General features: G+C 32.8%; 1 protein-coding gene and 1 pseudogene across 1 annotated transcript in view; one reads left to right on the top strand and one right to left on the bottom strand.

Annotated features, from left to right (window-relative positions):
* The window catches only part of CSMD3 (CUB and Sushi multiple domains 3), a 1,005,898-nt gene that overhangs the window by 517,401 nt on the left and 464,464 nt on the right, over window positions 1-24,033 (bottom strand). The gene's annotated exons all lie outside the window — the stretch shown is intronic.
* LOC120595832 (uncharacterized) lies at window positions 4,066-4,184 on the top strand (annotated as a pseudogene).

Below are 24,033 nucleotides of genomic sequence, written 5' to 3'. Positions count from 1 at the left end.
TTAGGATTTCAACATATAAATTTTAAGTGGACAAAATTGTCCAGATCATAGCAACACCTCTCCCAGTTTTTGAGGCCTGGCACTCCTTTAATGCTTAGCCAGACCATTTACAAGTACATCAGATCCTTCATTTGCTGCTTGCACTGAGCTAGCTTATAGATCAGCTAATGGCAAAAACTTAGGATTCCTCAGGTCTTTTCTGAGAATGTATCTTATCTTGGGCATCAACATGATTTTCTAAATTCCACCATATACTGGAGGACATATATGCATACGTATATGTTTATGTGGCATGTATACATAGTCTTGTAGATTTCCTTTGCTTTCTTGTGAATAAGCAATGCTCTTAAAAATGTTTTTTGTATTTCAGTGGGAGGACCTCTCAGAGTATCTCATCTGTCATTCTATGAAAAGAAGAAATCCTATGATCGACTTTACCCCATACCATTTGACAAAACATCCTTGAGTGCACTGAATTTAAAATTAAGAAAATTCTTCATTTATATGGCTTTAAAAAGCCTAATAGGCTAGTAGATACAAAATATATGTCTCTAAATGACTGATTAATTGACTGATTGCTAATGCAATGACAAACTCTTGATAGTCATTATTGTATAATCATGCCCTAAAGAATTTGGACACCCATTTAATGGTAGACTTTATTTTGCCTGAATTGTAACTGAGATTCATGCATACATATATATGTGAGGATGAAAACTCTATTCATTTTAAATTAAGTGATGGATTGATTACTAACTAATACATACACTTTCAGATAAGCACTTAACCATTGAGCTGTCACTGAAATTTTCGACACTTACAATTCATGAACAGTTTCAATGACACTCAATCACTGAAAAGCTAGAATGGTCTGATTAAATTTGTAGAACGCATTCATTTTAATTTGATTCATCAAGGCTTAATTTAAACATTACTACCGGAATAGTTCTTTAGAAGTAAAATTTATGCATTAAAAAAAATTATATATATATATATATATATATATATATATATATATATATATATATATATATATGTATCTATTTCTTTGCTTCAACTGGAGACATTAATATAAATAAAGCGTTATTGTAAAACTCAAAAATAGTACATTGAGATACTTTCATTAGAGAAAACATTTAGTAGAATATATAAAGGTAATTTGGAAAAATGAAAATAAAACTCGTTTGTGCAAGAATAGAATGAGTAACACCAGGAGTGTGATGTGAAATTTTCTTTTTATGAGTTCTCCTATAATATGGAGTTGACTATATAGCCATTTCCCATCTTTTTATCTTTATATAATATGGAAAAAACAAAAGGTAATAAAAAATGAACAAATACTCATCAGTGTAGTATGAATGTTATTTCTACATGTTTAGTTAGTACAAGGGCTGAAATATTTAGTAGGAAAACAAGAAGAATATAATGCTTATTCATAGATATAGAAATGTCATACATCTTGTCTCTCTTATTCTTAATCATTTGTGGGTAGAAAAAGAAAACTGCATTTAGCTTATAGGATTGCTAAAAAAACAAAAAAGCTGTAATAATAAAATATACCCCTAAAATGTAGAAATAATTTATTATTGTCTTGATTTTTTTTTAACCAAATAAGTTTCTTTCTTGGCTTATGTTTGTAGAATGGTAATTCCAAATGGGCTGATACAATGCTGCTTATTGCAATTTATTTAAAACTTTGAAGGTAAGAATATGGTCAGTTAAGAATAATCTCATATATTTTAACATTGGCTTTCCAGAAATGAGATATCTGTAATGAGCATTAAACATGAAATGTTTAATAGATACATTTTCTGTAAGGCTCAAGACATGGGTTTTCACTGGCTATTCTGCTAGAACTGGTGTGGAACCTATGTCTCATAATTTTCATTCTCTGCATTATTCACAGAGGGTTTAAAACTATGATTTCTACGTCATTATATTTTATGAAGTCATGTGGAAGTCACACTTAATTACAAACTTGATATCTGTTACTAAAAAAATTTTAAAATTGTCAAATATTAAAAAGTGTATGTCACTGGGCCTGTTACTACACATGCATTGCTATTTTAACTCTAAAAGTATACGTAGTGCGTACTTGTACATTAGTTTGGCTTCTCAGCACCTGAATATCCTTCTGGTGCCTGAAGAATTAGGAATCTTGGGAGGAAGCACAGCATATTTCCCAATATGATCGGATGCTATATTCTTCATCATTATTGCATCCAGAGTATAAATATGTGACCTAAAGTCCGGCAACTATGAATTTTGGCAGAGAATGGCAAAGGCAGCACAAACATCCAGTTTTAGGTGCAATAGTAACTGTAATATGAAATAGCACTCAAGTCATTAGAGCAGCATTGTCTAACAGAAAAAAATCTTCCCAGAAGTCAGAACTAGAAGCCATGCCACAATATAACAAAGTAAGGTCCTAGAGAGATAAAATGAGTTCTGCTACATTTCAAGGCTAATCAAAGAACTCATTCAGCTTCTTAGAAGTTTATCTTTACCAATCTTGTCCAGCAGGGTATAATATTGTTCTATGGACATGTGACCTCTGTGCAGTTTCGACACTCTCTGAATGAGAGTTTTAATGATGGCAATCACATTTGTTTTCTATCATAATATATGAGATGTAGTGATTACTTGTCTTTTGGCCAAAGGTCTCTAGACAATGAGGAACATTGTAAATAATGGAGTGGTCAGTGTAACATTTGGGAAATTCCAGACTTGATGTAGTAACTCGCTGAGATTTGGGGTTTTCTCCACTAATATACACAGAGAGCATGTTTCATGTAGGATTTTTGCAAAGTGAATCTAGAGGAAGAAGATGACGTATCTATAAGAAAATTTGATAACCAAAAGGGAGGACTGTGGCAGAAACTACTGACTGCCTTCTCAACAGCTCTCTCTCTTATTCACCATGGACCTTTCTCTTCTTCAAAGGACATCGATTTGATTCATGTATGTATCCTATTCTGCACAACTTCATACTTTAGGAATTGATGACCCCATTATCAAGTTCCATGGCAAGGTTCCTGATTAGCCTGTGCAATCTTAGCAGTCTCCTTTCAATTTCTCAGGGATAAGATTATATCTTAGTATGTGATCTAATTTTGGTCAGTGGAAAGCGAGAAGCAATCCACTGGGGTGCTTTTGGGAAAAGATTTCTTGATGCTCAAATGAAATGCTAAGTGAAATAAGTCAGACAGAAAAGAACATGAACCATATGGTTTCACTTGTACGTGGGATATAAAACAAAAAATAACCAACCAACCAAAACAAAACAAAACAAACACCCAAATTCAGTGATACGGACAACAGAATGTTGGTTACCAGAGAGGAGGAAGATGGGGGGAAGACAAAGAGGATAAAGGTGATCAAACACATGGTGATGAAAGAGGACTAGGCTTTGGGTGGTGAGCACACAATGCAATATACAGATGTATTATCAAGTTGTACACCTGAAATTTATATAGCATTATTAACCAATATTACTCCAATACATTTAATTAAAATAACAAAGCAAAACTTTAAAAAAAAAGAAAAACAAAGGATCAGTCTGCTTTGGAGGTAACTGGATCTGACTATGGACTAGAGTTATACTGAATAGAGCTATTGCAGCCATCTTACTATATGTGGTTTGAGGGAAAAGCCAACACATGGAGATGCTCAGAGTCAAGAGACATGTTTTTATAATGTACCTGAGGCGTGAATACCTCTGGACAGTATAATGCATGTCCTTATGATTTAAATCATTTGATTTGTGGCTTCCCATACTTAAACTGAAAACATTCTAGTGGATAAATAAGTATAATCAAGTCTCAGTTTAAAAAAATAATTTGCCCAAATAATTTGTCCATGTTATTAACAGCAATTGGGCTAAATTCAATCTTAGGTTCGTTTGATGCCATAATCCATGGGCTTAAATATCATGCTATTCTGTTTGTACAGTAAAGGTCTGCAATTTAGGAAATCCTTTCTGTCTGCCTACTCTATAATAACATAATTTATAACTATGTTCTTTGATGTTGAGCATATGCCTCATGTCTTAAAAAATGATGGCAAGTCTATGGCCATGCCACCTTGAACAATCCCGATCCTGTCTGCTCTTGGAAGCTAAGCAGGGTCAGGCCTGGTTAGTACTTGGATGGGAGACCACCTAGGAAGACCAAGTGTTATAGGCATAAAAAATAAAAAATAAAGGATTGTAAGCTGACAAGATCCTTGGAATCTGTGAGGTCAACCAATGGTTGCCGTGCCTAAAAATAAACAAACAAACAAACAAATAAATAAAATGATGGCAAGGGAAGATAATTTCTGAAATCTAACAACTAATAAATATTATGTCAACTCCTTGGGAAAAATATAGGAGGAATGAATTGGTATAAGCTATTTTATCTTCCACGGTAAAGTGTGTCTGTCTGTCTCTCTATCTCTCTGTTTCTCTCCTTCTCTTTCACTATTGCTAGAAAATCAAACTGACAACTAATAAAATTTCTCAGTATTTTCCCAGCATCTGATCCCTGTATTAGGCACTTGTATTAATATAATTAGTTCAGAATTCAAATAAACCCTTGATGATGTCTAACTGACAAATTAATGATGGTTTAATATCAATTACGAGTTATACTTCTTAGTGAGACAGAATAATATAATTAAGGACACAGGCAAAGCCTAGGGTTTCAAGTCCCATTGATGTCATAGAATATTGTATTATTTGAGGAAAGTCTCTGATATCTATAAAAGTGTTTATAATTCATATTTCCTAAGACTGAAATAGGTATTACACATTAAACAAAGTGTGTAAAACAACACATACTGTACTTCATATATTGTCGACCCTCAAAATAAATGGTAGTTATTATTAGCTAGGATAATTTAATCATCATAAAATAGATATTCACAGCTGTTTGCAATAAATCTTGAGGATGAAGTTCTTTTTTTGGCAACCCCACTATGATTCAAAAAGTGTTTCTTCCCCAAGGTCTATGCTGCTAGAAATTTCTCTTTTCTGGAAGGAGCCTGTCTTTTACGTTCATTTTGGAATGGCAATAATTCACTCCAATATTAGCAAGTATTTTTGCTGCCAGACAGGAAAACCCAGAATGCATAATATATGTGTAAGTATAAAATACAGAAAGTTTAATTAAGCTTAAAGTATGCAATGCCACGTTCACAATCAACTTAATTAACACACTTCCTTTTCCACAGATCTTGACAATCACGATATAATGGGGAGACAAGACATGAACAAGATCAATCCAACACTCTGTTTTAAGTGCTTTGGGACATGGACACTTTGGGTTACATGGAAGCAGAGATGAGAGCCACCCAACCCAACTGGAGACTAAAAAAGAAAGATTTCTTCAAGGAAAGAATCCCCAGTCAGTTCAATGGATGGTAAAGATGGGAACTGGAGATAAACAATCTAGGAAAAAAACATAAAAAATGGCACAATGAAAAGAAATACATTATTTTTTTTTTGTTTCTGGAATAGAAACTGTGAGGCAAGAAATAATGAGAAGGAAGGCTAATGATGGAGGTAGGAACCACATACCATGTTAAGGACTTTGAACTTTGTCTTGTAAATGAAGAGCAGCCAACAATGAGTTTTGAGCAAAGTATTCACAGGGTGGTGTCCGCTTCTCACATGCTAACTTTGGCATGAGGAGCAATACGGATTTAAAGGGGGAGCAGTGGAGGATTAGAGGTCAAGGACTTAAAATTCTGGCTGTGGAAGAAGTGAAGAGTAGGCTCATTCACGATTCCTTTACTCCAAATAAAAATGATTATAATCATTTTTTTCTCTTTTTCTTTCTTTATACATATAAAAGCACTATTCACAAGCCCTCTCAGAAAATTATGCCTCACAGGACTACTTTATTAAATTTTATAAAGTATAAAGTCTAATTCAGACAGAGCATAATATGTAGTATATTTGTTTAAAAAAAATCACATATATCTGAATAATCCTAAAATTTACCTGCTTTTCTACTACATATTGTATGTGGTATATATTTCACATCTACATGGAAACTTAGTGTTTAATAACTGCCAAATTAATAATCATCTTAGTTTGCCTATTTTTGTAAAAAGAAATATACATACAGAGGTAAATTAACATGAAATAGGTAAATTTGTGAAATAAACTGTAAGATATAAAAAGCTTAAATATGACACATGCAAATCCAACATTTATTCATTTGAAATTAATCACACTTTAAAAGGAAGAATGAATCTCATACTCTAGAAAAATTATATGCTGTAATATCATACATGAATATTTTATTATGGAAGATATATTCCAAGACTCTGAACTAGACTATTCAAAAATAAGAAGTGTCAGCCTAGGTAATTCTCTAGATTCATCTACTTTGCTGCCAGCATTAGGCTAATAGTTGCAATTATTTCAAGAGCTCATATTTTAGAGACAAGAGAGGAGGAGAATTTAGAGACACAGGAAGATATTGATAGAATGATAAAAGCCTTCAGCTTTGTTTTATTTTTATATGCCTTTTGTGTCTGTACACTGGTCTTCCCCTTTAGGGGACTGCTGGTATGTAACAATGACAGATTAAATATGGCATTACAAATGTTTCACTGAAGGGAAGAAGCTGCAAAAAAAACAAAAGCAATGCATCAAATATTAAATCTATAACACAACAGCACAAAACTGTTGGTACTTTTCTGTCATTTATTGATGCTTAGCTATTGGAGAATATAATTTAAATTTCATAATACATATAATTGATCAATTTGAATTTAAAAGTTTGGAAGAAAATGCTAACAAATAAGGTCATTGGTTTTAGGAAGATATTCATTACAAATCTGTATATGTTAGGTTGTACGTATCCAAACATTTTGGAAGCAAATAAAAATGAGGATCATTAAAATGAATTTGATAAGGGATCTTTCATTGGTTTTCTGTCTCATTAATAACGGGGTCAGCCTAATCAAGGATATCTATCTAAATGATTAAATACATTGCTATGTTAGTGAGAATCAGAAACTATACACTTTTACATATAATGAACCATGCAATGGGTTCTAATTCCTATCCTCAGCTTATCCTTATCATTTTTCTTATAACACCAAAGAGGAAGGATGCAAGACATTAGCTTTTTAATTCACGGTCTTTGTGTTAATTTTACTTTTGTTTATGTAATTTCAAGTATAGTCTTTAATATATTAATAAATCTTTATCAGTTAGTATCTATGAAAGACCTTGTTTACTTTCAAAATTATCTTCTTGTATAAGCAATTTTAGTGGGACCTCAAGAAGTTAGGGTATAACAGGAATTATTTGCCACTGTATCTATTTCTTATCACAACTATCTAGGGATCCTGGTCCATGAATGAATACTCTTTTGGGTGAGTGATTAGGTAAGAGTGGAAAGAAGTAGTTATACTATTGTTTGCTGTATTTTAGACTGTATTACAATTCATAGCCTCTATTTTAAGTTTTAGATCTTACAATAAAACACAGTTCAGATAACATTAGTTTACCTAGAAATTCTTAATTTATTTGATTCTATAAATATGTATTTAGAACCTACTCTTTACCAGGCACCATTCTAGTGCTAGAGATATAGCAATTTTTTCCACCTTTCGTGGAGAACTATACAAAATTTAGACAATTAGCATATAATAATAATGTTATATAACATAAGGGCTTCAAATACTCATTAGTATTACGAAGTGCCATAAAGAAAAATAAAGCGCAGAATGCAATAAACAGATGATGTATTATAGAACTGAACACTTGAAATCTATATAACTTTATTAACCAGTCACCCCCCAATAAGTTTAATTAAAATTTTTTTTAAAAATAATATTACAAAGGATAGAGAGTGGTATAAGGTTACCAGTGATGAAACAGGGTAAAAGGTGACATTTGAGAGAAATGTGAATGAAGAAAACAATTGTTTAAGTATCCTGCTTAACAGCAACTTCTCATTACATTTTTAGATGGATCCTTGAGGGACCTGCATGGTCTGGGCATTACTCAACTCTACAGTCTCCATTTCCTCCATTCTCCTCTTTACTACGCAATATTGCCCTTGTCTTTTTTTTTTTTTTTTTTTTTTAGAAGACACCAGGGTCTTCAAGGGCCTTTACAAGCATTTTTTGGTCTTCTCCAGATGTTCTTCTCTTTGCATTGCTAGTCCCTTGTCATCTGATATTGGTTTAAATCTCATCTGCTCAGAGTTTACACAGAGGAGGTTGGAATAGAAAAAGGGTAAAGTTACTATATTCTGTATCTGCAGATTTTGCTCTCTTGCTTCTATCCTCTCCCCTGGTATCATACAATGTGAGCGGTTATAATGTTAGGGCAGGAGGGGGCTGAAATTCAAGGAAGATATGTAATTCTGAGCAAAGGGATTAAACAGAATTGTACACTTTGATGATATGTATCCTATGATATTCTAGTTGTATAAGGGTAATCATATCCTCTTCATGACTCTTCCACATTGGTTAGAGATTCCAGAAGCCCAAAGAGCCATAATACCAAGAAAGAAAGTGCTGGATACACAGCTACATTGCTGCACTTACCTGTCCTCACTACCTAGTTGCAACTGTTGTTGAGGTACTGGGCAGCTGGAACAGAAAATGATATCTCAGAATGGTGGCTGTGGCTCTCAGCAACTCCAAGGTTATCATTAGATAACCTTCTACTCTGAAGTAAAATATCTCAGAGGCAGGAAGCAAGAGCCCACAGCTATCTCCAGTTCCTTTTCAGGCTCTCTTAGAAGAAGCCTATTCTGACTTCTTACAAGCATCTGTTGATGGCTTCTGATGACTAATATCAGTAGAGAGTCTCTACAAGTTCCAAAATGTGGGAGAGCTTGTGTTATCTCCACCGTAGAAAGCTAAGTTCAGACACTGGTGGGGGTATTATGCTTCAGCATACTCTGAGAATGTGGTGGTGGTGGTGGTGGTGCTCATTGCAGTAGTGTAGTAGTGTTATTTATTATTAACATTTTTTGAACTTGTACCATTTTCCAGACTCTGTTCTAAGTGTATTGCCTATATTATCACATAATCCCTCCTAGACCCCTATAAGGAAGACATTATTATCTTTTAATTTATTATTGAGAAAACAAAAGCCCAGATAAATTAAAATTTTGGTGGTGATCTGTTATTCATTATACCATTACACAATTTGTATATTTCCATACACATAGGCAATTTTTATATTTTATATTAGAATATAAGGAAATGTTAGCACTAGGGATAGAAAATATAGAAAGGAAGTAAAATAAATATTTATTTTTATTCTAAATTGTTCAACACGTGTGACTCATCTTCAGGAGAAAGCAAAATATTGAAAGTCAATGATTATTACTGGGAGTATTAAACGCTCATGTTATTAAAAAAACTATGTTGCTTCAGTTTTCAAGATTTAAAATGAAGTTACATCTAACTTTATTAAAATTGCAATCTAGAATACTAGGCACGTAATTATGGAATTAACTAAAATGTATATGATGAAATGAGTTGTTAAAATTTATTTTAGGAATAAGAAATATAGTGCTTCTAAAATGAATATATTCCATGCAAAGAAGGGTGATTTTGTTCTGGTTTTTATACTTCCCTATGCTGTCTTTTAGAACAATGATGATCATAAAAAGAAAAACAAATTTTAAAAAAGTTATAATTATAGAAATAAAAAAGATATAATCATAAAATTATACTACACTGTGAGCAGTTTAAAAAATTATAAAATTGTCATGCATATGTCATAAATAAATTCGCATAAGTATTTTTAAAGTCAGTACAGTGTCTTTCACACAGTAAATTATAAATAACTATTTGAGAGTTGTTTCACTAAAGAATATAAACTTTTTATAATTCATTATTACATTCAGTTGATTTCTATAATATAAAATTGCATACAATATTTGCTTATTCAGATAAGTAGAAATGAATACAAGCTATCAGCAACAAATATTTGTTAAATATTTATTGTATGCATACACTTTTCTACACTCTCACTCATAGCCACCTCTCCCTTTCTCACTATTATGGACAAACCCTTTTCAGTCCATAACTATTACTTGAGACTAATGATGATTAATAGGCCTGGCCTCTTAATAAATGTAACAGTATACGGTTTACTTTGAAGATGTTTCGATTGATGTCTCTTTTATACAAACAATTCTTCTTTACCTATTTTCTATGTTACTGCCTTCTCCCTCTTTGCCTATGTTTTTCACCATTAAAGGAAGTGGTAGTTAGCTGAGGATTCCGGAAGCAGGAAAGAAACGTTCTGTCTAAATAAAATACAGTCTCAAAATTACCTTAACAGGATACCTTCTACACCCCTCTACACTAATAACTGAAAATGTACATCAATGTTTCTATTCCCTTCATCTGTAGTAATGAAAACTCATTTAATGTTCTTAGAACCTCCCATTTCTTAAACACTGAAGACTGTCTGCTGACCAGCCCAGTTGGTTAGCAAAAAATGTTGAGGACCTACTCTGGGCATAAATGCTTTCCTCATATCCTCTCTCTCTCCCTAAGTAGAAATATAACTTTCAGTGTTAGCAATAGAGAGTAAACTGTGTAAAATGAAAATGTATGAAATTTTAACATAATTAAAAGATATTTATATCTGTCTACTGATAAATAGATCCTCAGGGTGCGGAGGAGACAGAATGGGACATAAGTCAAGATTGCAAGCTTGCCTTAGTCACTTTTCTATATCTTGGATGCTAATTAGTTATCTGTCTCCTTTGCTGGACAGAAATTTCCATATAAAGACATCATCCCTTAAAAGTCATCTGCTCCCCAATTCCCTTGCCTTTTCTCACTCCCATCTGTGGTAAACAGAATCATGACCCCCCAAAGATGCCCATGCCTTAATCCAGAGAACCTATGAATATGAACCTTGCATGTTAAAAGGGACGTGCAGATGTGATTATGGTCAAGGACATTGAAATGAACAATTTATCCTAGGTTATCCAGGTGGGCCTAATCCAATCACATAAGTCCTTAAAAGTAGAAGAGAAAGGCAGAAGGGTGTGCCAAAGAAATGCAGCACTAGAAGAAGTAGACTTGCCTTTGCTGGATTTGAAGAGGGAGATAAAAGGCTGGAAACGGACCTCAGCTGAGAGCCAGTAAAATCTATGGACCTTGATCCTACAACCACAAGGAATTCTGCCAACAACATTAATGAGTAGAAAACATTCTTCCCTAGGCCTTCAGAAAGGAACACAGCCTCCTGACACCTTAATTTTATTTCAGTTAGATCTGTACTGAACTTGTGACCCACAGAACTGTAAAGTAATAAATGTGTGTTTACATAATTTGTTTACAGCAGCAATAGAACCATGACCATCATAGTACCATCCAACCATCGTAACTCTTATATTCTTTAGTATGGCCACTCACCCTGCAAATTTGGACAAGTCACTTAAGTTCTCAAAACTTGTTTTGATGGGCATAAAATGAACACAATAACAGCAAATATTTCATACAGTTAATGAGAGAATTAAATGAGATGACACATAAAAGAGCTTAGAATAGTGCCTGATGTATGCACAATTTATTCCTATTTTAGTATTATTAATAATATCAATAATACAATATTAATATTAATACTGTTATTGTCTTCCCAATATCTGTCTCCTTACCAGGTAGTTCTTAAACAGAAATATTACTTATTCACTCATCAATTTTACACTCTGTGTTACGGAGTTTGTAAACCTCTCCTTAACTTTCTATTACCCCTTCTTCCATGGTAGTACAATTTCTAGCTGGTACCAAATTACACTAAATAATGACTATATTTCCTTTCATTCTCTTGCAGCCGAGTATGGCCATGTTGCTAATTACGGTACAAATAAATAAATAAATTCATAAAGTGTTTTGTAGCACATGGCAGAAACGTTTCTTAAGAAATAGCTTGCATTTGGCCTTTGCCCTCCTTCTTTATGACTTCCCTCAAACCACCACCCAGAATGTGTGGGACACCATGCAGAAACCTGAGACACAATACCGACTCCTGCAGGCAAGTGTCACTTCCTTGGAATGGTGAAGCAGTGAGTTAGACTATGTCACTGAGGAATTCACGGCAGAGCCACCACAAGTCTTCCACCATGTCTTGTATAAATCTCTCCTATAATGGGGTTTTCTGTCACTGACAACCAAACCTAATCCTAACTGGTAAGTTTGTGTACCTTACTTTAAATTTGGATTTCTTTGTCCAGTCTCTCATTTTCCTCTCCTAAGCCAACATCTCAAAACTTTATTTGGCTGTATAAAGTATACTAATTGCCACCATTTATGTGAATTACTTAATATTTATGACTAATTATCATGTTGCACAGCTCTGATTAACATATCATTCAAAAAATTAAAATATTGAGATTAAAGTGGTAGGAATACCCAATAGTAGTGAAAAGAAGAGTGAAAAAAAGTAAAAATATTTCATCTTTTTTATGCTTTGTCTTTTTTTTTTTTCCTGTAAGAATCAGAGACATTTCCAGGAAAAGCTAATAAACATGCAAATAAACCAGTGAGATTTTTACATGGTAACATTAAATCACTTCTTTCAAAATTAATTTGAAAAATTTTCACATCACAGCTACTGTACTAAATATCAGGGCTGCAAAGATTCAAGCATGGTTTTTGTCATTAAGAGTTAAACTAAGGAAAATAGATGAGTAATCAGATTATTACAATATAATAGGACAACTGGTGAGCCAGTGTGAAGAGTAAGATCCTAAACCAATCTAAAAGGAAGGGCAGGAAAGATTTCCATGAAAAAGTGAAACATGAATTGAATCCTAGAGAATGGCCAGGAATAAACAAACGGAATCATAGGTTTAAAGAGGTGAAAACAGAGGAGGAAAGTATATTCCTCAAAGAGTGAGCATCACATCCCAAACTAGAGTGCTCTGGTAACAACTGTTGTGAGCAGAGTGTTGCGGCATGGGCCCAGAAAAGTAAGAGTAGGTCAGGTTGTCCAAGGATTGATTCATTCATGAAGCTATGAAGATCTTTTAGATATTTTATCAAGGAAGAAGATATAATTTAATTTTAGAATAAATGTCACACTGGATTTGTCAATAAACTTGGGATAGGTAGTAAAATGAGCTGTAAGTTCATTAGTTAAATGATAATCCAAAGGAGAAATAACAGCACCTCATTAATATGCAGCACCTCTGAGGCATATTAATGAGCTATGATGAATTCATTGAACTTTGTATTCATATGTGTGAAGGAAGAGGAAAAGAATAGACAACAAACTTTTTTTTGCATTCAGAATATTGAGAAACGTGCTTTAATGAGGTGGCAGAGGAATATGAGTACTGTGAAAAGACAGAAGATAGGGGAAAATTGGGGAAATAGGAAAATAAAGAAGCGAGGTGAAGATAAAGTTTCAGAAAGCAGCAAATAGTCAATAATGTCAATTCTGTACTTATATCTACCATTTTCTTTTTATTAATTTCTTGTTTAAAATATATTTTATTATGAATCATAAAATACGTATTTTTGAAATTTAACACAGAATTTTTGTAAGCATAAAAGTTAAGGGAAGGAGGAAATAACTCTAGACTGCTATCCAAAGGTAATCCTTTTAATATTATAAAATATTTATTTTTATTTTTTCTTTATTGACATTTGCTTATTTTTAGATGACTATTCATTATGTGTGCACAGAGTAATTCAATTTAAATAAAATATTTCAACCAAATAAACCATTTTGTCAAGAGGACAGATTCCGTTGTCAGGGGCAATGTCTGGAAATAGTCTAGAAGGCTGTACAGGTATGGGTCAGTGAAGAGGAGGACGGAAACAAAGGTCGGCACCCTTGATTGCTCCCCGACTTCCAAGGCTGAAATGTCCTATAAATGGTGATCGCAGAAACATTGCCTGGCTTGGGGACTCTTCTAGTTGGTTTCCCTGATTTCTATTCTATTGTTTTATACCAAGATCTGCACTTTACTCCTAAGCTTTTTCCGAACCATTACCTGGTAAGACTTTGTAAGTCTTGGTAAGGCCAGCCTGGCTTTTGTTTATCCCTGAACTGCTGCCTTAGTTTTGTGCCCTTTAGTTGCTAATCAGCCGTAGCAGACACTGTCAATACTTCATCCAGATCTCCTTGGACACTTCTTGTCTTTTCTGTCATCTCTCATCTTTTGCTATCTCTCATACTCATTTGCCTGTAACTCTTCTGGAGACTGTCTGAGGGCTATGTAAATTGCTCTATCCCTACATGAGACCTGATGGACCTAGGTAAGTAACACTTAGCCCATGATTATGGAATGGAGAAGGAAGAAATCCCGGCTCCCTTGCTTTGAGTTGGGATAAACTCTCAGATATAATTTACACTGCATGGGATCAGGCTGCAGCTTGGATTATGCCTGAAATTGTACCCTTGCTTAATTACTTCTTTCCTGTTCTGCTTCCCTCACTTCTTTAATAGTTTCCTGGGCACACTTTCTCAATAAATCACTTGCATACAAAAACTTGTCTTAGATGTGCTTCTGCAGAAGACAGCTGCAGTCTGCAGAAAAGTGACACTCTCCATGTCTGGCACTGACGCTTGGCACAGGTCCCAAAACTCCAACTATTTGGCACATAGAACTCGTGCCTATAAGTGGTTAGGCTAAATGAAGTGGCAAACGGCTAGTCGCAGTGATGGAACTGTGACAATATGGAAAGGCTCCTGAAGATAGTGTTATAGTGGAAGTCAAGGGTGTATTCTGATGCCTGAAGAGTTTCTGGGGAGGAGCACTGATTAGGTATTTTATGGCTCTAAACACAAACCATGGGCTTAAATGTTGTAGCGAATATATGAATGAACTATTTCACAATGTAATTATTTTATCACATTATAAAATGGATCTTCACTACTTATTTAAAAAATAAACAGAAGAATTAAATAACCTCCTAGAAAGGGATATCGCCTCCTACTAGAAAAAGTTGTCATTATCTACCTGCATTTAATTTTGAGATAGGTGTCCATGAAAAGGTAAAGAAAGAAACTCCCATCTATTTTGTCACATCAACAGAAACCAAATCCATGTCAAGATAATATGAAATGTTATAATGAAATTTTATCAGAACTATATGAAAAAGCCAATAACTCTGCTTTATGATAGCTGTAAAGAAAATAATATACAAGTATAAATATTATTCTATATACTATAAAAATAGTTAACATTTATTTATAAAGCAGTATAAGTACCAACAAAATATTTGCTATCCATTGTGCACTAATTTTAGACTATGCTGGACCAAAATGCCTAATAATTTCTCACTATTCCATATGCATTACTTATTCTTATCTAGCAGTTCTTATACAACAAATGTTAACTGGGCACCCATTATTAGCTATTCTTATGCTTAAACATCCTTAATTACTCAAAATATCTCAACATATGTATTACAGTCTATTGATAATACCATCCACCTAAAATTATCTTCAGAATAAGAGATGGTATAAATAATAAGCATATGTAATACTTTAAATTTGCAAAATAATTTCCAGCATACAAAGTATTGTTTAATTTATGAACTTGTGATTCCCCAACACTTCTATGACATGGCAGGCAGGAGTGATTATTCCTGCTTTGAATATGAGGAAACTCAAGATTTAAAGAGGCAAAATGACCTGCACAAGAATTCAAGGCTTTTACTCTTAGACTGAGACTCTGTCTGTGCATTATTCTATACAGAATGATAAGGAAGTTATTTATAAATAGGTCAGGAATGTACAGATTGGGTTATTAAATCTATACACTTAAAATCATTCCAGTCTCTTGATCCTCTTCACTGATATATCTAGGTTATAGTAAACAATATTCTCTGAATTGTAAGGTACAAATGTAACCCAATTAGAAACAAATTAAATATTCATAGTCTTGTAGTACAAAAAAAAAATATTGTGCTTTTGGCTCGTGTTAACTAACATTTTTTTTAATGATAGTTAATTTTTATTCTTTTGACAACCAATTTTATTTCTTCTGACACTTAGGACTTCTGCTAAACTAGTGAAAGTTATAGTCTAAACTGAAGTTGACCTCATGTGCCTGTCTTTATTCTCTCTGAATTATATTCTTCTATGCTCAGTTAATTTAATCTTTCATTACTAACCTCTCAATGGATTTTATTTTCTCAGTTGTGAGATTTGCTGACATCCTGGAGACATCAGCATTTTCTTCCAACAATCATTCAGTGTGAATAAAAGGGGATTCCATTTGAAGTGAGAACAAGGACTGGTCAAAAATTCATAAAGAATTCTGTTCCACAACACTTTCATCTTAGTTCTGCTCATTACACTGAAGAATTATTTAATTAAAAAAGAAAAAAAAAAACTATTTGACTTTACCATTAATTACATGTTTACATTTGAAGATACACTTTTCCAAAGGCCATTAGAAATCCAAGAAATTAAAGTAGGCAACATTACCATGTATTTTAAATAGCTAGATTCCTCTACCCAGATATAGATAAGGATAGAGGAAATCTGTATATTATCAATTTGCAGATAATGGTACAATGTATCAGAGAGCAAACTGGAGAGATAAACACTGCAATGGATTCTTTATAGTAGATCAGAAGACATCACAGAAATGACTGTACCATTAGCTCTCTGCCTCAGGGTGACATGTAATGAAAGACTATTTTGACTGATAAGTAAAAATATATGCATGTGTAAATATAAAGATATGAAGTATTTCAAAAAAGTAAAGAAAAGCCAAAATTCCAGGCTTAAGAAAGAACAGGAGCCCAGTGAGAGTTTGGGATTGAGGTAGTAGAAAAAAATCAGTGAATAATATAAGAGCACCTGGTTAAGAATCCTGGCTGTGAAAGTTACACTGTAGTATTGGGCAAATTACTTTACCTATCTGAATCTTTTCTTTATTTGAAAAATGGGAATAATTATTGTACCTATAAAAGGTTGTTGTAAAGCTCAAATTAAATATTATATACAAAGGTTTAGAGCAATGTAAACATTCAATAAAAATTAACTATTGCTTTTATTTATTCTCAAAGTCTTTTGATAAATCAACTCAAATAGTTTTTTCAGGGCGTGACAATTTTTAAGGTCCAGAAAGAAATACTCTTTGAAAAAAATATTTACTGATATAAATGATATGTAACACCCAATTTAAAAATAATAACAAATATAAAATAATCTTGTTTATAATACCTCATATTCAATTGATTTTCATTAAATGCTTTCACTGATTTTTGCCAAACTTTTTTATCTGTAGCTAATTTATGATGCAAGTGATGAATAAATAAGTATAGTTCTCAGATGAATGTTGATGGTTTCATTTGTTAACTAGTGAAACACAACTGTAAAACTAAATACGTATGTTGGAATATCATGTTTGTTAATGATATGAATGACTTTATTACTGAATTGAGTAATAGTTTTAGAACACTGAAAGAGTATTTTCTCAATTTTTTGTGCCATTCACGATACAACAGCTACAGAAACAACACTTTAAAATTTAACCTTCATGATAAACATTTTCTTCATCACTTTCTACATCTCTAAAATTAACAAAAATAAATAAAGCTCTTATTTGTAGTGTTTGCCAACTTCTATAGCATAAATTCTCCCACCACATATAATCTCAAGCTGCCAATGTGTCTGAATATAATTGGGTAATACGCACTGTAGCATATCATCATATAGTACAATCATGTGGACAAAATAGATGTAAATACCTGAAAAGCATAGTTAATAGTAAAGTGTAGCAAAATATTTATGAAATAATGTTTATAAATAGGTAATTTTTACATTTATGTTTAATATAATGTTGTAAATGTTATTTTATATTAAATGTAAAGATAGCTTACATTTTAATTTTGGCTATGCTGAAAAACTAGCTTGCTATATTCCTGATAATTTAACAATCAGCTCTCAAGAGCTGGTAGATGTTAGCTCCAGCACATCACTGAATGATATCTTCTTGGCAGATGAAAGGAAAGAGTTTAGGACAAGGGACTTTGATTGAACTCTCTGCTAAGACCACCAGAATAGGAGAGGGGTAGTTCTTCAGATTTATGAAGAATAGGGAACAGATGGATGCTATGTAAGCAAAAACGCAACATGGATTCAAGTCTACTACATATCCATTTCCCCTCTTTTTTTTTTTTCATTCCTTCCTTCCTGTAGTGTGTTCTATATAAAAACGTAACCCATACCTCATACTTCTCAGGCCCATAACTCTGCTAAATTATTCTCCATAGCAATTGTACCACCTCATATATTACTTACGTTCCTTTTATTGTTGTGATCCCTGATCACAATGTAAACTCCATGAGAAAAAATTTTGTCACATTGTATTCAACTTTGAATCTTCATCAAGAACTCCATCCAAGTATTTAGTAATTAATAAATATTTAACTGAATTTAAAAAAAAAAAAAACCCACTCTCCAGTAGAAAGGTCTCAGATGATTGAATCAATTGTGAAATTTGGCAGTACATATATTAGAGAAATTGCAATAAGTAGATGGCAATGAAAAGAGAATTATGTGGAAAAAGTTGGTTCATGGGTTCAAACAGAATGATGAGGGTGCACAGAGCGGACTGCAGAGCTCCAGATAGGAAGCTGTGGACCAGCAATGGGACTCCGGTCTCCTAAAATGAACTGGCAATGATGAGTAATAATCCCAGTCTAGCAAACTGGAAGCAATAAAACAAGCATAAAGAAGACAGATTTCCAATTATCAGGACCAAAATTAAAAGTAGACATTGGGTTTCAAGTTGAAAATCAAAGCTTAATTATCATCACAGGTACATTAAGAAATTAACATTAAGAGTGACTTCATGTTAAGTCCTAGAATATGTTTATGACTATTTACTTTTCCTACAAAAGCCAGGACTCATGCTTAATTGAAATAAAATAAATTCAATGATGTGGTTAGAAGAACTGTACAAAATATAGGACGAGTTTTGTCATGTTATAACATGCAGTTTTTTCTTTTCATTATTTAAAGGCTTGAGTGATGCTGATCACTGTCCTTTATTTTAATTAGCGGTTCTCAATCATGAATATGAGAACTTTTTTAATGTGAAGGAAAAAAACCGATAGGACCCTCGCATGAGACAAAGTTGTTTGCTTATTTTCAATTAAGAAGAAAAACAACATTGAATACACTAAATTAACACTTATATTTTGTAATTTTCAACACCAATGGTGTGTATTTACATTTGAAAAAATAATACAAATACATTTGATGTATTAGTTCTGGGTTCCTTTTGTGGATTTTTGGATCTTGGACTGGGAATAGATGGTCTTCAATTATACAAAAATGTAACATAAAAAAATACACAAAAGTATACCAATATATTTTCGGCTAGGTATCCTATTCATTCACCTTTACAAGAGGTTCAAACAATATTTATTCTAACTTTGACTTTCCTTCTACGACTTACTTTGTGATCTTAATAAGTCTTGTAGTTTCAAATAACGTCTATATGCTGACAACTTGCACATTTTGCATCTCCATCCCTATCTTCTGGATCTCCAGACTTTATTTCCAACCTTACGTATGGTCTAATAGATGGCATCTCAAATAAAACATGCCCCATAATGAACTTTTATTTCCTCTCCTGAAATAGCTCCACCTGCAGCCTTCCATATCACTTGACACCAATTCTTTGCTAATTATTTATGTGCTATTTCTTAACTCCAAGCCAACCTTTCCACATTCTGCTCTTTGATGTTAAGGTTGGGACACTGCAAATTACATACTCAGATTATTTTTCCAGTTGGCTTTAGGGTCTGCCTTAAACCTCTGGTTCACATTCTTTCCTCAGAGGTCTTAGCACCAACTATAGGTATCGCTTTCTTTGAAATCTGAGCTCCAATTCTACAAAGCCCCTATTACGAACTCTTGGATTCTGTAATACTCTATTTTCTCTTTTCTTCCTCCAGCTCTAAAGATGATATATGTCTATATAGTTATCTCCACATTATAACATCTGTATAAAAATCCTCCAAATTAAATTCCATGTGTTTTAAATATAATGTAGATTATATTTTTCTAACTGGACCTTAATTGATATATTCCTTGGTATGAAGAAGATGGTATTTTAGAGAGTGCTGTGCTTATTTTTTGGCCTTGACACACCAGAATCCCTGGTTTGTAGAAAACGGCATAATCTGTTACTTGTGAATGAGTGAAACATATATTGAAGGCAAGGTTTAAGGAGGCAAGGCAAGCAGTTGTTGCATTTGATGGTAATCATACTCAAAACTACAAGGACTATAAAAGGAGATGACTATTGATGACTGCACTGGAGTTAGAAAAAAATAAAATTACTGTCATGATCAGAGAACAAGAAACCTTCTATGGTGACTGTGTAGCACTGGGAATACATGGCTGAACATTATACCCATAATTTAATTATGAAAGTTGCATAATTAGAATGTAAGCTGAACTTATAGATTCACAATTTCTCATGTGAAAATTAGGGCACTGATTGAGAAGAAATGGGATCCCAAAATTTGAAATAGACATTTGGATGCTTTGGAATGAAATAGACATTTGGATGTTTTGGATGACACCAAGTCATCCGTGCCACCTTTGCTAATGGGAGCCTCCCTTTCTCCCCTTCCTTGAAGCCTCTGTAAAAACTTCACCTGAGGCAAAACCGTTGCAATGGGACATTTATTCTCCTCAAGAGCAACTACCATCGCCACTCATATTCTCTAAAGCAGAGCAGTCAAACTCTCTATGGTGATGGAAATGTTCAATATTTTCCCTGTACAGTATGGCAGCCATCAGCAACATACGGCTACAGAGCATTTGAAATGTAACTCGTCTGAACTGAGATGCCCTTTAAATGTTAAAAACACTCTGGATTTCAAAGAATTAGAATAAAAAATTATGGTAAATTATTGCATTAATAATTTTATGCTAATTACATGTTGAAATTATAATATTGGGGTTAAACAGAATATAACAAAATTAAGTTCATCTTTTAAAAAATGTAACTACTAGAAAAATTTCAAATTATATATGTGTCTCACATCACATTTCTGTTGGAAGTGCTGGTCTAAACAGCTTTCAAACAATTTTGTACATAAAGATAAAACAATTTTGAAAACTATTTTTTCATACAATTTTAAATAGATGTCTTCTAAAAAATTCTAAGTATGAACATATGTAAAGAATGCAGTTTCCATTATATTGTAGTTGTACAAATATATTAAATATCATTTCCTTAAAATCATGCATTAGTTTATTTAATTTCTAGAAAATATCCACTGTATATTATAAATGGAAAAACCTGTAAAATCAATCAGACATTTCAGTAATTTCTTCTGTTCAAAAAGTTACGCTTTGTGCTTCAGTTCAAATTAGTCTATAATATACTCCTATGTATCCTGAATTATAGTTCTAGGATAGACAGAGATACAGGCAGATGGATAAAAAATAGGTGCATAGATTAGTGAATGGATGGGTGGATGAGACAGACAGACAGACAGGTATACATACATAGATACACAGATAAAGAGATGGATCTTTCAAGGGTATTGTTTGGATAAAATAAGTAAATGTCTCCTTCAAATATTTTTAGTGAATCTATTTTTGCTTTTTCTAAAAGACTCTGGCTCAAGAGCTATACAAATGAAATTTCTTACTCTGGATCTCCAGAGTTTTATTTACACTCAAGTAATGTAAATATTAATATTTCAGCTGGAAAAGTAATAAATGACCAACCTTCTTATGACACTGTGAATGACAATCATAAAAGGGAGAGTGAGAAAAGAGAACAAACAGAGGTGGGTCATCAGGAAGGACAGTGCTAAAAAGTGGAATATCTTAGGGTATCCAGGCCCCCGTGTACACCGCAGGAATTGTTTTTGTACCCCAGGCATACACATATCTCAGATTAAAGAAAAAGGCACTAGACCACCTAACTTGGGAAAGATCACCCTAATAGAAATTAAGAAAAATTCAAGACAGAAAATTAGTTATTTCATACAGGATACTAATGTTAAATGCATATCTAATGCAAGAAGAAAAATTAACTCAATGACTAGGCAATTAAAATATCACCTCTAATATTTTAACTTGCCTTTATGAAGAAACCGTCAATTGCATTCATCACTAAAATGCTATAATTAAAGGAAATATTGCCTTACAGAAGCTTGTGGAAGGAGTAAAAAATAACCTTAAAAATATGTATTACTTTAAGATTGTATTGCTCAGTAATTATATTTTATTTTTACTAAGTTTAATGGCAATGTTTATAAACTGATCAGTAAAAATGACATTTTAATGTTTAATATTTTAGTATAAGATAGTTACCTATAAATTATTCAACCACATAATCACAGATGGAAGAAAATATTATGTTTTGATGTTTTTCTGTATTAATACATAAATTAAATATAACAACTAGAGAATATTCCTTGACAAAATGACATTTGGCAATAATAATAATTCATTTAAAGGGATTCTACTTTGAATCGAACATTTTGTATTTTCTTATCTAATCAGTAAAACAACTTTATGATATGGTTTTATCATTTCTAAAAGGATTTTTTTAAAAACTGTGATTCAGAGAACTCAAAGATCATGCCTGCCTAAAACTGTAAAACTAGTAAGAAAGATAGTACAGATTTGAAATTAGTTCCATCCAGTTTCTTCGAGTTTTAAATCTCAGTTTTTTTCCACTAAATATATATTTGTTTTGGACATTTAGGACACCATGGTTACTTTTAAAATAATCAAACATAAAGAAAAATATAAGCGAATTTTTGAAGAAAATTATAGACACTGAGATATTAAGAATCTTGGTTAATTACAGTTTATATCAACTGGGAGAGCTCTGTGCTTAAGGTTCATGCCAACGACTACCTTTCAAAAAGAGTTTCTGAAATGGTAATTAATGGAAGCAGATCTTTAAACAATATTTTTCAAACTATCTGATATAATTTGTTAGTGTGTCATGAAATTGATTTAGTGAGGAATGACTGATATCTTAAAAATAAATAGATTACAACAGATTAGAATAAAAAATAGAAAAGTACATTTTTGTAGTAAGTGAAATTATTTTGCCACAGACGTGTGTGTGTGTCTGTGTGTGTGTGTGTGTGTGAGAGAGAGAGAGAACAGAGAGAGACAGAGACAGAGAGAGACAGAGAGAGAGAGAGAACGAACTAGGCCACAATATAATTCTAACTGTGGGCCATTCTTAAAAATGCTTGAAAACTAATTTCTATAGATTATCTTAAAATAGAGGTAAGCCAACAGATCAAAATTAATGTCTTCAGTTAGCTATTTGGAAAAGAAAAAAAGAAGTAAAAGTAATTATGTCCTCCTCAAAAAATAAATTGGATTTTTTAGAGAGAAAAAGGAGAGATTTAAGTTTGGCAGATTAGGTAAAATGAATAAGAAGAAATGTGATGACCTCTGTGAAACTTCAGGTAGCTCAGCAATGAGAATGAATTAAATTTAGCAAAGCAGACATCTTATAGAAGAGGAGATAATTATCACATTTTGATGACAATTATAGGTAATTACCATGACACAAAAAGATTTCCATCTCAATGCAAGATTAATACAATGTGTTTGTTCTGTACTTCACAATGAACTTATTTCATGCTTATATTTGTGTAAAATACTTATATCTGTGTGAGATTATAGCTTTGTAAATAACACATATCTTATAAAGTACACAGCTCTGACCATTGCTGGTTATGTGATCTTAGACAAGTTATTTAGCCTCTGTTAAATGCAGAAATAAAAGTATCTTCCTCATAGAGGGAGTCCTTATGAGGATTAACTAAAAAAAAGTGCTGGGAATTTTACCTGGCATCTTGCTAAGTGTTCAATAAATGTGAGTTTATTTTTCGAGTACTTTGTAATTTTTTTTCTCAACAACCCATAACTTGCACAGAGAAGGTATTTGATAAATAAATTTTTGTTGAATTGAACTTAACTGATGACTCAGGTTGGGTGGTTATCACGAATTCCTTTATGCAGTTGAAAGCTTAGAGTAAGTGATTTTGCCAAATTTATATAGATAGTTTGGGGCTCAG

This window comes from Pteropus medius, unplaced genomic scaffold (assembly GCF_902729225.1).
Source record: "Pteropus medius unplaced genomic scaffold, Ma_sr-lr_union100, whole genome shotgun sequence".
NCBI classification, from domain to species: Eukaryota; Metazoa; Chordata; class Mammalia; order Chiroptera; family Pteropodidae; genus Pteropus; species Pteropus medius.
The sequence above is the reverse complement of the archived record's forward strand: the minus strand, read 5'-3'. Positions and strand labels throughout refer to the sequence as shown.